The sequence below is a fragment of the Sphaeramia orbicularis genome, chromosome 1, assembly GCF_902148855.1.
Source record: "Sphaeramia orbicularis chromosome 1, fSphaOr1.1, whole genome shotgun sequence".
NCBI lineage: Eukaryota > Metazoa > Chordata > Actinopteri > Kurtiformes > Apogonidae > Sphaeramia > Sphaeramia orbicularis.
Genome location: NC_043957.1, coordinates 46,362,771 through 46,375,582, shown reverse-complemented (window position 1 = coordinate 46,375,582; position 12,812 = coordinate 46,362,771). Strand labels below are relative to the sequence as shown.

The 12,812-nt window shown below is 36.8% G+C and overlaps 1 protein-coding gene across 1 annotated transcript in view; it reads right to left on the bottom strand.

The window, feature by feature from the left end:
- Positions 1-11,503, bottom strand: part of tet2 (tet methylcytosine dioxygenase 2) — a 41,788-nt gene extending 30,285 nt beyond the window's left edge. Inside the window, exon 1 of the mRNA XM_030140043.1 lies at positions 11,091-11,503. The gene's annotated coding sequence lies outside the window, so the exon portion shown is untranslated. The remainder of the gene's footprint in view (positions 1-11,090) is intronic.
- Positions 11,504-12,812: the final 1,309 nt, after the last annotated feature.

Sequence of the window (12,812 nt, the reverse complement as noted above, 5' to 3'; positions counted from 1 at the left end):
AGCTGCCTGTCTTTGTCAGGGGTGTCAAACTCATTTTCTTCCAGGGGCCACATTCAGTCCAATTTGATCTCAAGCGGGCCAGACCAATAATAGGTTATAAATAATGAAAACTCCAAATTTTTTAGTGTTTTAGTGCAAAAATTAACATTAAATTATCAAAATATTTACATTTTCAAACTATCCAAACAAATAACTGAATATGAATAACCTGGGGGGAAAAAATGAATTTCTTAAGAAAAATAAGTGCAATTTTAACAATACTATTCCTCAACTAATCATTATACATGTGCATTAGGATTAGATCTACAAAGCCGCAAAACATTTAATAACAAGCATTATATTGTTAAAATTTCAGTTAATTTTCTTGTTCATATTTGCTCAGGTTATTCATATTTTGTTGTTTATTTTATTTATTTATTTATTTAGACAGGGACAATGCACAATATACACTAATCTCAAACAGGAGAGATGCGTTGCACTAGGTTGTAGCACTAGGGTTGATTTCCACCCGTAGTCCTTGATTAAAGGATATTTTCTTAATGTAAATATGTTCATAATTCAATGGGGCTTTTTTGCACTAAAACAAAGAAAAATTTGGAGTTGTCATATATACATACAGGGTGGGGAAGCAAAATTTACAATGAACATGTAGTTGTTTTTTTCTCAGCAGGCACTACGTCAATTGTTTTGAAACCAAACATATATTGATGTCATAATCATACCTAACACTATTATCCATACCTTTTCACAAACTTTTGCCCATATGAGTAATCAGGAAAGCAAACGTCAAAGAGTGTGTGATTTGCTGAATGCACTCGTCACACCAAAGGAGATTTCAAAAATAGTTGGAGTGTCCATAAAGACTGTTTATAATGTAAAGAAGAGAATGACTATGAGCAAAACTATTACGAGAAAGTCTGGAAGATACTATTAAAGAAGAATGGGAGAAGTTTCACCCGAATATTTGAGGAACACTTGTGCAAGTTTCAGGAAGCGTGTGAAGGCAGTTATTGAGAAAGAAGGAGGACACATAGAATAAAAACATTTTCTATTATGTCAATTTTCTTGTGGCAAATAAATTCTCATGACTTTCAATCAACTAATTGGTCATACACTGTCTTTCAATCCCTGCCTCAAAATATTGTAAATTTTGCTTCCCCACCCTGTATATAAATAGGGTGACACGGTGGTGCAGTGGTTAGCACTCGTGCCTCACAGCAAGACGGTCCTGGGTTCGATTCCAACACCAGTCGACGGGGGGTGGGACCTTTCTGTGTGGAGTTTGCATGTTCTCCCCGTGTCTGCGTGGGCTCTCTCTGGGTACTCCGGCTTCCTCCCCCCATCCAAAGACATGCACTAATAGGTTAATTGGTTAATCTAAATTGCCCAGAGGTGTGAATGTGAGAGTGATTGTTTGTCTCTATATGTTCAGCCCTGCGATGAACTGGCGACTTGTCCAGGGTGTACCCCGCCTTTGCCCCTATGTTGCTGGGATAGGCTCCAAGTGACCCCCATGACCCTAGTGAGGATAAAGCGGGTTCAGAAAATGAATGACTGAATATATATATAAATATATATATAAAAAAAAAAAATTTCTTCACTTAAAACCAAGAAACTTTGACGTCATTATTCATAGGTTATTATGCTATTATTATACTTGACATCATATTGGTCTGTATGTGGAACCTGAACTAAAACGAGTTTGACAGCCTTGACTGTTAACATCTTCCATGTAATTTTTGCACTTTGCAAATTCACTCCAGGCTGAATTGGAACCTTTGGTGGTCTGGTTTTGGCCCCACGGACCGCATGTTTGACACCCCTGGTCTTTATGCTCTTTGTGTAGACAGCAGGGGGCCATGGTGCCTAACCTTTTCCATGACAGCTCCTTGTAGCTTATCATCCATATCTGACAGGCATTTCAGAGGAGGGCAAACAGCCATCAGACGCAGTTGTTTCAATCACCGTGAACCCTGTTGAAGTAGCACTTTTTTAAGAAGCTTTGCAGATTAAGTGACAGTGGCATTAGCTATGACAATTTCTTTCAGATATCCATCTAAACCCAACATTTTAAGAGCAGAACATTAATTGTGACAGCCTATGCTGCTATGTTATTTTGGCCCTAAATAAGCATTGTTTTCAAAAAGTCTCTGAGCCTTTAGTACTTAGATAAAGTTCTTGAAAGTTAATATATTGAAACAAGACTGATTCTTATCTTTATATTTGCACTTTGTATTACAATGTGGTTTGACTTTTCAGGAGTTTATTCTATTTAGTTATTTTATTATTTATTTGTGTCAAGCAGAAAAAAAGCAAAACTTTTGTGTGTACAAGGAAGTAATAGCAGAGCAAATAGATTAATAAATAGAGGTGATCAAGACAATACAGCAATTGCCATGTACACTTATAATAACAAAATAAATTCAATATGTATTGCTGGAAAAAGAGTTGGAAGCCATATTATTGTAAGCCATATTGATAGTTACTGATATTCCACTGTCTGAAAGGTCATATCACAAGTAGGTTTGGTCTTCTCTAACATTTTGGATTCCTGTTTTGTTCAGTACCCCATTGTCACATTATTTCTTAATTGCATAGTCACATAAAAATGGGGGAATAAAATGGCACAACACAGTGGTAAGTGCCAATGTGGACATAAATGTGCCTACACTGATGTTGGGAATGTTTGTGTTTTTATGTGCTACACATTTTGAGTTTTTAATTGGTGAAGCCTTGCTATTTAGAGCTACAAGTGTTAATCAAGTTGTCGAAGTGACAATAAAGTTTACAGTCGCTTCAGTCTCCAGTTACAGTGTTAAGGCTATCTGACCACCAGCTACGAGGTGTCAGAGAAAAAGGCCTGCTATCAGTATTCTTTAGCGGAGACGCTACCGTGCACGTGCCTCACAGTCTCGTTTTTAATTCATAACTTGTGTAAGCCGAAATGACGAAAACGCTTTCTGCTTGTCCGAGTGTCGATGGAGCGGCTTGGCGGGAGGCGAGATGAGATACTATTCGCTTTGGAGTAGTTACGTAACATCTCCCTCTCTCTTCGGAATGCCAGGATGGTGTTTGTAAACAGAGCGACCATGTGCGTGTGCTCACGTGGAGGAAGCGTTTGAGTCACTGCCCTCGGTGTCTCACCCCTGAGGTAAACCCTGACATCGATACATGTTCACAGGGCCAACGACACTCCCTCCGGCCCTGTGCCACTCAAAAAAAGCCTTATCACTCTCACTCCATAATTACGCCTCCGCCTGGCTAACTAGGCTCCCACTCGTGGAAAATAAGGCCGTGAGTCATATCTGGGATTCACAATGTATCTGCTGTGGTGGCGACTGATAAGATTTTTTTTTTGTGTCAGACTGGGAAATATGTTATTACGATACAGGATTCCAGCGGAGGCCAATAAACTTACTTCCAGGCCATAATCAGACCAACGTTTATGACACTGTAGGGTTTTTATGGGATGAAAATAGTTATTGTTGGAGTTTGCAATGGATATATTCTGGCAAATTTCCAATAGCTGATTGAAGATTATGGTCACCAGGGCCACAGCTCGAGGAGACTGTGAGGTACCACGCAGGCGCACTACTTTTGGACAAACTGCACTTTCAGTCACTGGAACTGAATATTGGAGCAGTTTACCGCTCAACATAAGAAACTCACAGTCATATGCCTCCTTCAAATCACAACTTAAACATTGGATGAAGGAAAACCAAGCCTGTGACCATCAGTAGATCATCCTCACTGTGTTGTTCTGTGTGTTTTTAGGATGTTTTGCATTTCTGTCTACTGTCTTTTTATGATGTCTTTTACAATATTTTGCCTTTTTGTCAAATGTCTTACTTGTCACCTGCCTAGGGACTACAGATGGAAATTAGCACTGCTGCTACAATCTGGCATATTTACAGCTGCAATTGTTGTAGATGTTCATTAATATGCACTGTCCCTATTAAATAAACAAATTAAATAAATAAATAAATAAATAAATAAATAAATAAATAAATAAGATTATATGTAACTGACATTTTAACGATTTGGCCTTGTTCGACATTCTTCGTTACATGCACATAACTCTCTCAAAGCCACAGTGTTTTGCAACACCCCAAACCCAGAGAAGTCTAATTTTAAAGACATTTTGATGCTATCTACAGGCATCAGAATTGATTAGCACAAAAACACAGATAAACTTCCAGTCAATGATAACCAATCCAAGCAGTACACCCCGCAAAATGCAGAATAGCATGCAATTTAACCTGAGGACGCTGCAAAAAATTAAAATCTTACTAAGTGTATTTTTCTCATTTCTTTACAAAATATCTCATCACACTTAAAATAAGACATAATCACCTAAGAGTAACTTTTCAGTAAGATATAATAACTTATTTTTAGACAATAGATCTTGAAAATCTTATTTCAAGAAACCCTACCAAGATAATTTTCACTTGTTCTATTGGCAAATTATTTTTTTTTTGCTTAATTCAAGATTTTTATGCTTAATTCCAACAAAAAAATCTACCAATGGAACAAGTGTAAATTATCTTGGTAAGATTTCTTGAAATAAGTTTTTCAAGATCTGTTGTCTAAAAATAAGTTCTTAGATCTCACTGAAAAGTTACTCTTTAGGTGATTATGTCTTATTTTAAGTGTGATGAGATATTTTGACTAGAAATGAGAAAAATACACTTGGTAAGATTTGGATTTTTTGCAGCGCACTGAGGCCAGAGCTAAACTCTATTGAACACATGCACACACATGGCATTTCCTGCTTTACATTTGAGCCGTGTTTTTGTCAGTAACAACATATTTGTGGACTATTACTGGTAACTGCATTTTGAATGAACTGAAATGCATGTAAATGAGAAATATAACATTGAAATTCCAATGCAGAAACATCCAGCTGTGGTTTGCAGCCTCTTTCCTCTGCACTCAAGAGCAAAACAACCCCCAATACCAGACAGGAGGCAAATCAATATTGTAAAAATCAATACAACACTCAGTATCTCGCCATTTTGTCTCAGGAAAGCAGCCAAGCTATGACCATCCACCACCCCAGTCAGCAAATAGTGCAATCTAAGATGTCTAACCTGCTTCACTGTGCCATTTGTACAACAGTCTGTGGGTTGAACATGATGCCTGGGCTGGACTGAGGAGGGTCAGAGGTGAGGCTTGGGTAAGGTCTTAGTATTGTTAGTGGACAGCATTGTTGTGGAATGCTATGGCAACTGGACATTCTTCCCAAAGGTGATATTGTCTTTGCCCTGGGACTGACATAAAGGGTACTTAGAACCATGGTGAAGGAGCAGTCCATCCACACAGCTTTATCAGTAGGTGTGGATAGATCAGAGAAGCTATGTGTATGGGATTGATCTATGTGGCCCTTCCCCCACTGAGTTCCATGTGGGCCTATTAGTGTTCCTGTGCCTTCTTCAGTGCTCACTTTAACAGTATCCAGACAGATTTCTGGAATTACATTTTGGTGTTACTATGCAGGTCAGTCTAGCATACAATGGTCTAGGTTTGATGCATTGGTGAAGAGGAGGAAAATGAGGAGTTGTAATGTGGATTGTTCATATCCTCCTCAGACTCAGCAATGCATTGTTGTCCTCTGTAGTGGACAAGAGTTTCACATCTTTACTTAAAAAAAAAAAGTCCACTGAAAAGGTCATTACATATATATATATATATATATATATATATATATATATATATATAAAATGTATCTGAAAAAACGGTTGCTTCATGCTGTTTCCAATTAAGGCAGTTATTTAATGTAAAATGTAGAAAATGTTTACTTACTGGGTCTAAGGAGGATATTGGTGGGTTTAAGAATAGCTACACAGGAGTAAAATTTACTCAAATTGAAGAAAATTTGACTCTACTCAGATAACATTTGGTCCCTCTCTAAAAAGAATAAAAGTTACTCTTTGGGTAGAACTCTCCGAACTCAATATAGAGCCAAATTTACTCAATATAGAGATAAATTTATTCTTTTTGAGGAAAATACTTTTAACTCTGGAAAAAATGCTCCTGTGTAAGTATTTGTCCCTCCAATTAAACTACACTGCTGCCCATAAAGTTAGAATAAATTTGTTTTCAGACATATTTCTCTTTTTATTCCTATTTATACGTATCAGTAATCACCTCTGAACTGGTGTGATGATTACACACTTAATCCCAGTTTCACTTGGTCTATGTAGAATAAATCACATTGTCACGATCATTTCATGAGAAGAGGTAAAAAATACTTTATTCCAACATTATTAGCAACAGTAGTCACTTTTCCATTGACCCTCAAATTGCACAAATATAACTTGCACATAAAAATGAACCTAATGAAAAAACGACAATTTCACCAAACGTCTTATTTTTCGATTAAAAGTTTTTGCGCTGGCAAGAGGTGGTTTTTCGGGCGTAGCGTAAATGGTATATCACGCAAAACTGCAATGGAAAGACCTTTTTTCGCAACTGGAGTCAGGTGAATTAAAAAAACGGATGTTGACTTACATTACAACAAGTGAAGAAGAAGAAGAAACATGTCGCGATATGTGTCGGCGCACCAGGAAACTCGATAATTTTTTAATTTAGTACGAGATAGAGGGGTAATATATAATAATAATATATCTGTAAATCAACACCATATTTATGTTTGTCGCCATGTTTATGGAATGACTTCATCGTGTCATCTCGCGATAATAAATAAACAAATCATCGCATTTGTGATTTAATGGAAAAACCAACATTACACACTTCTGTTTTTTCGACATTTAGTAAATATCTGTAAAGTTTTGCATAGATGTCCAATGGAAAAACGACTAGTGTAGTTGCCTAAAAAAGGTTTTACTCTACTCAGTTTTTCATGAAACCTAACCCACAGTGGTTTAATAACCTTATTAATGGACCAGTGACACACAGGCAGTCATACATGTGCATACACACAAAAGCATGGGTCACAGTGATCTCATGCAGACACAACATACTTTAGGAATACTATGGAGAATACCTTTGCTTAAGCACCCATGTTGACACACACTCAATGACCATGCTTGCCGTATCAAAACACAACCATCCCATTGCGTCAGAGAGGTACCTCCCATTGTTTTTCTAAAGTTTCCTGACAGTACAGCTGAACTAAAATAAGGATCTTCTTCCATCCCCAAAATAAAATGTACTTTTTACTAGAAAATGTGTCATGCTGAGGCTAAGTGATCTGCAGAAACAGAAACACGGCATGCAAATGACATTTAAAAAGTGGTACAAACGTTGCCTTCAGATTGATCTCTCACACCTCCACCCTACTCTGTTTTATTATTGCTTAGGTATTGTTGTTTTTTGTTGTAATTTGTTCTGTCTACCAATTATTGTCACATTTGATACATCTAGGTAATGTCTAATATTTAAAAGTAAACACAGGTATCTACAAGCTATGATTTTTTTTTTTTCTTTCTTTTATTTCCATTAGCTCAATTAATATTCTTGTACACCACAGATTTGATACTGCTTGTACTTATTTGATTTTCTACTGCTCAGAGACTGTTGTGATGTTCTTGTTTCTGCTGTTGCCCCTTCTCGGAGGGCCTTGGGGTTGGATTGGGAATGGGGAAAAATGATATAAAAAGGCAATGTATAATGAATGCATTGTATTTATGCTCCTTTGTATGCTCTGTTACATTGCTCATAAAAAGATTAAAAAAAAAAAAAAAAAATGCTACAGCAGGGTGCTTGCGCAGGTTTTGAAAGTCTTAAAAAGTATGGAATTTTGATACGCTGTTTTCCAGACCTTGAAAAGTCTGGCATTTTGTGTGAAAGTCTTAATAAAGCATGGAAAAAAGTTTCTCTCATATTTGAATTTTAGCTCAAAGGCACATAATCTTGTAAGATAAGAAATACATGAAGACAGTATTATAAAAAAAACTTGATATGACTTCACTAACTGGTTGGTACTGGAATGATTCTAGTCAGACTTGTTTGTGTGATATCCATGCCCTTTTGTGATTTTCATGTGTTTCGAAAACGTTTCTGTCAGTAAAACATAATTTACTGCAAATTATGCACTCATTCATTCATGCATTTAATAAAATAACTTTTCGACTACACACAACAGGTACAATCTCAACCAAAAAAGTATAAAAGTACATAAAGTCAAGGTCTTGGGGGGGAAAAAATAGCAGGTTTGAAAAAAATCTAGAATATTTATTTAGATAAAGCACAAACACCCTGTTACAGGAATTACAGCATTTCCCTTTTGTCATCAGTTGTTCATAAAACCCTCAGTGATTATGCTCCAGTTACTGACTTTATTTTGACCTCATTATTCCCTTCACTTTACTTTGAATAAATGTCGCAGCCTACACTTGGGCCGCCTTCAGTTGTAGTTTCCAAACTCTTTCAGTAAGTGAAGAAGTCATGTCCTTCCTCAGTCCTGCATCTGCATTTGTAGACACTGCTGACATACTTTACCCACTGAGAGGTTTGTCATTATTTTCCACCTTTCAGGCATACCCTAACTTTACGGTACATACAACCTCAGGCCATACTGTGGCTATGTAACGAGCGTAGTGAGTAGAATACACATCCACTATACAAACCTGAGGGAGATCTGTTATATTCTAATGGTCCTTTCAGATGTTAATCTTAAACTACTGGTGTATTCAGGAGAAACTAACAACCAATTAGCTCTTTCCTAATAGAGGTGAGACCCACTGTCCTAATAGATAAACCCATAACATCTAAAACAGACCTTATTATCACATGTTTATCTAATGCACGTCTTTAAAAATGTGCCTACTAACACAAACTGTTAATGCAAGGGATTTGTTCATTGCACTCACTCAATGTTGGTAAAGTTGGTTTTTTTTTTTTAATCATATTAACACTTGTTTGGTGTTCAGATTTTTGTTATTCAGCCAGTGTTTGTGGGTCTGGTGGACCCACTGCATTTGGAGGTTTTTAATTCAAGATAATCAAACAATTTTATGTTAAAATACTCGGATGTTTACTTCATCGCAATTCCAAACAACATAAAAAGCATACATTTTTTATATTTGCCTTTGCTAGATCACATTTATGAATTAAAGTACTACTCATATTTAATAACACTGGTCAACAACAAATTTATTGTTTAAGTTTTTTGAGCTGATTTAGGATAATTTTGGTGTGCTGAATCCAAAAATCACATTAATTTTGCTCAGTCAGGTCAACTTTCTGAACTATGCTACATATTGGCTTTTTAACATTTTTGCTTACATTTATGGGCATTTTCACATCATATGATACAAAATTCTTTCATATTTCTTGCAGTAAACGAGTTGTGAAGATTTTACTTTTGCCAATTTATGATTAATGTTTTTTTTAATATTACAGGTGAATGAAATGGCTTCGACTAGAAGATCTTGCAAAACTAAGCCTGACGTATTCTGCTACATCTGCGGTGAATACACCATTGTACCTAACAGGAATCAAGTCACAAGTTTCATAAAATGTGATTGTGAAAATGATTTTTTTTCTCTTAAAACCTATTTTGGGTGAGAACTATATAAAAAAATCAACAGATAAAGTCACAAAAATGTAATCAATTTTGTGAGAAGATCAGATTTTTCAAAATCAAAGTAGCAAAAAACCTGACCTGATTGAGAAAAATAGATGCCTTTTTTGGATTTAGCGGTGCAAAATGGTCCTAATTCAGTTGAAAAAACCTAGACAACTTGCAAAAAAACATTTTTTGTCACCCAGTGTAATGAATAATAATAAATTGTTATATAATCAAGATATGAGAGGGGAAAAAAAATCTTTCAAAAATAATTACTCATCATTTTTTTCTTTTAATAAAAAATGAAAACACAGACCCAAACACCATACAAGGGTTAAATATTAGGTCACAGGGTTGTTAGTCTAGGTCACATCAGTTTGTTTTTATTCCAGATCACACAAATTTGCAGTTGTCTTGCCAGTTATCTATCTGTCAATAGACCTGTTTCCAAATGAACACACTGGTCTGATCATTGTCCATTGTCTTAAACTGCTTGAACTGCATTAAAACACACACACACACACACACACACACACACAGTCCTGTCAAGCTACTGCCAGTTGTAGTTCAGTCAGTGCTAATAAGCGATTTGAGCTGTTTGTGTTTTCCTCTTTGGCCAGAGTTCCTTGTTTAAAAAACCTGCTCCAGAATTACCTTACTTGTTCCCCCAGTTAATGGTGCAGTAGGATAGAGTTTCATTTTCTTTAGAGCTTTCTGACCTTGCCTGGTTTTTCCTACACTTTGTCACCACAGTGCTCTTCTCCTTTGCTTCTCCTTGGGATTTGCCTTTGTGTCTGCTTGTCATTCAGTGGTGAACGCAATGAAAGCTGATTCACAGATACACAAAGCTAGAAGCTATTTCAGCCCCACTGCTGTGTGCAGACACTGTGCACTTACTGCTATATGTGTCCAGGTTAGACTTTTACTACTACTACTACCTACGTCCTCCTTACTCAACAACACAAATGCACTCACAACAATTGATATGAGAGTAAAAATATGCACAAACAGTAAACCTACCTGCAACATAAATATATTTCATGTAGAATAGTAGATTTGTATAATATCTTCTAATTACACATAAATGTTAAAAATGCATTTCACTACTCACAGCAAAAGACAAAAACTGCCAAAAAAACCACACATTTGACATCGAGAGACACGTTTAATAATACTGCCTAATAAAAATGCATTAGTGATAATGTTAAACGAATGGAATATTTTAATTATGCTTAAAGAAAGTCCTGAACAAACAGTCCAAGTCAACACATTTTCTATGATATATTCATAAGCAGCAAGAATGTAGAGTGGACACAGAACTGACAAGAAGAAAAAAAAAAAATGTGTCTCTCAGTTTCAGATGGCCAAAAAAAGAGAGAAAATTGTCAGCCATGTTGGAGTAGCTTTATCTAATATCCCCTCCTTATTATGTTGGCTCCTGCTTTTACGGAGGGGGACATTTGCTTCACCTCGCCTGCCATTAAAACCAACAAAAATACACGTAAGGTTAAAGGGAACAAGACCAAGTAGAGTATTAACCCACTGAGCAGACTCTCACCTCCTTTTACGTCCCTCCACTTTGTAGAAATTCCAACAAACCGTCTGGATCTCCTCTTTAACAAATCCTAAAGGGCAGCCATCTTGCCTCCTTCTGTTCTTCTATGAAACAGACTATCCTCCACATCAATATTCATGGAAACCGGTCTGACGTTGGCTCTCATCATCAGGAGAAGCCTGGGTGTCGCTGTTTGCTTGCCTGAGAAACACACTCATATGTGACTCTGGTGTAATGCAGCACGGGCTCACTGAGTAGACAAAATGTGCATTCAGGTCAGGGGGAAGAGCCTTGTTTTGCTGAGAAGCTAAAATAATCACAAAATCACTTTCCTGCTAAGTCCATCCCACACAAAGGGACAGGTTTTCTTTCCCCCCCTCTGCACCCTCCTCTTTTTTTCTTCTTAGCTCAGCCGTACACAATAGTGAACACTATAATGGCTGCCCTGAAGCACTGGAGTGGATTCCGCGAGCTGGACACGACTCCACCTTCGCTGCACTTTATGTTGAATAATGCACCGGTCTCAACTGTGTGACTGAGGCAGAGTAGATGCCTCCATCCCCCTCCCTTTCTGTCTTTCTCAGACAGGAAGTCAAGTGACTTTGGGTTTTTCCCTCCTTTTTCATTCTGTGTTTCTTGACTTCCTTCTTTCATTTTCTTCCCCTGTGTGTCACAAGTTTCATAAGTTCGGTGTAGTCATGTGGTGAACATTACACCAACGGTCTTGACCAGTTTGGAGTCAAACTAGTTGAGCGGTGCACTCATTTCCAGTGGCTGTGCCTTATTTTGGCGTGCCTCGGACGGTTGGCTCATTTTTAGAGTGGGGTGTAAGACAACTCTCCGGCATGCATACAGGCTGCATAGTTTGCTTCATGTGTCTGCCAAGAACCACCTCCTGTTGACACTGGCCACGTGGGCTTGAGAGAGATAGAGAGAAAAGTGAGAGAGGTGAGAGAGGTGAAGGGGCTGAGAGTGTTTTTTTTTTTTTTTACAAATTCAGCCCTAAAAGGATGTTGTAATAACATTGGTGAAAATGTGTTATAAGGGTCAAAACTTAGGCAACTCAGGGGTTTTCCTGTAGATTGTGTAATCGATCCATTTTTCACCAGATATATGTAGAGTTCAGAGTCGTCAAAGTCAGTGTTCGCACCTTTTATTCACTCTGAATTATATCATCTTGATGCTATTAACCCTTTCATGCATGAATTATGAGAACCTTAATCAAGATTTTTTTTTTTTCCTGAGTGTTTTTATTCCTCTTTAGGCATGAAAAAAAAAAAACAATGCAATTGAATTTTTTTAATGAACCTTAGTTACAAAACTGTCCACTCAGCTGGACACTATACGTTTGATTTTTAGAAGCAAAGAAACATGTATTTACTGATATACTGTGTGAAAACTATGAAATAAAAACATATTTAATGCTGCTAATCTGATGTTTTCTCACATTTTATCAGACTATAATACTAGTTATTGTGCACTTCATGGAGATAATATGCAAAAAAAGATAACTTATTGTTAAAAAAAACAAACAAAAAAAATGTTAAATTACAGTCTAATAACAACTATAGCAATTTTTTACACTCAAGTGTGTTAGTGTAGATCAGGTTTATCAACAAGTTACAGTAATAGAATGAATTGCATTGTATGGAATGATGCATAAGCATCCACTGTGTTGGTTGATATGCAACTAAAACAACAAAAGCACTAAATATACAAAAGAAT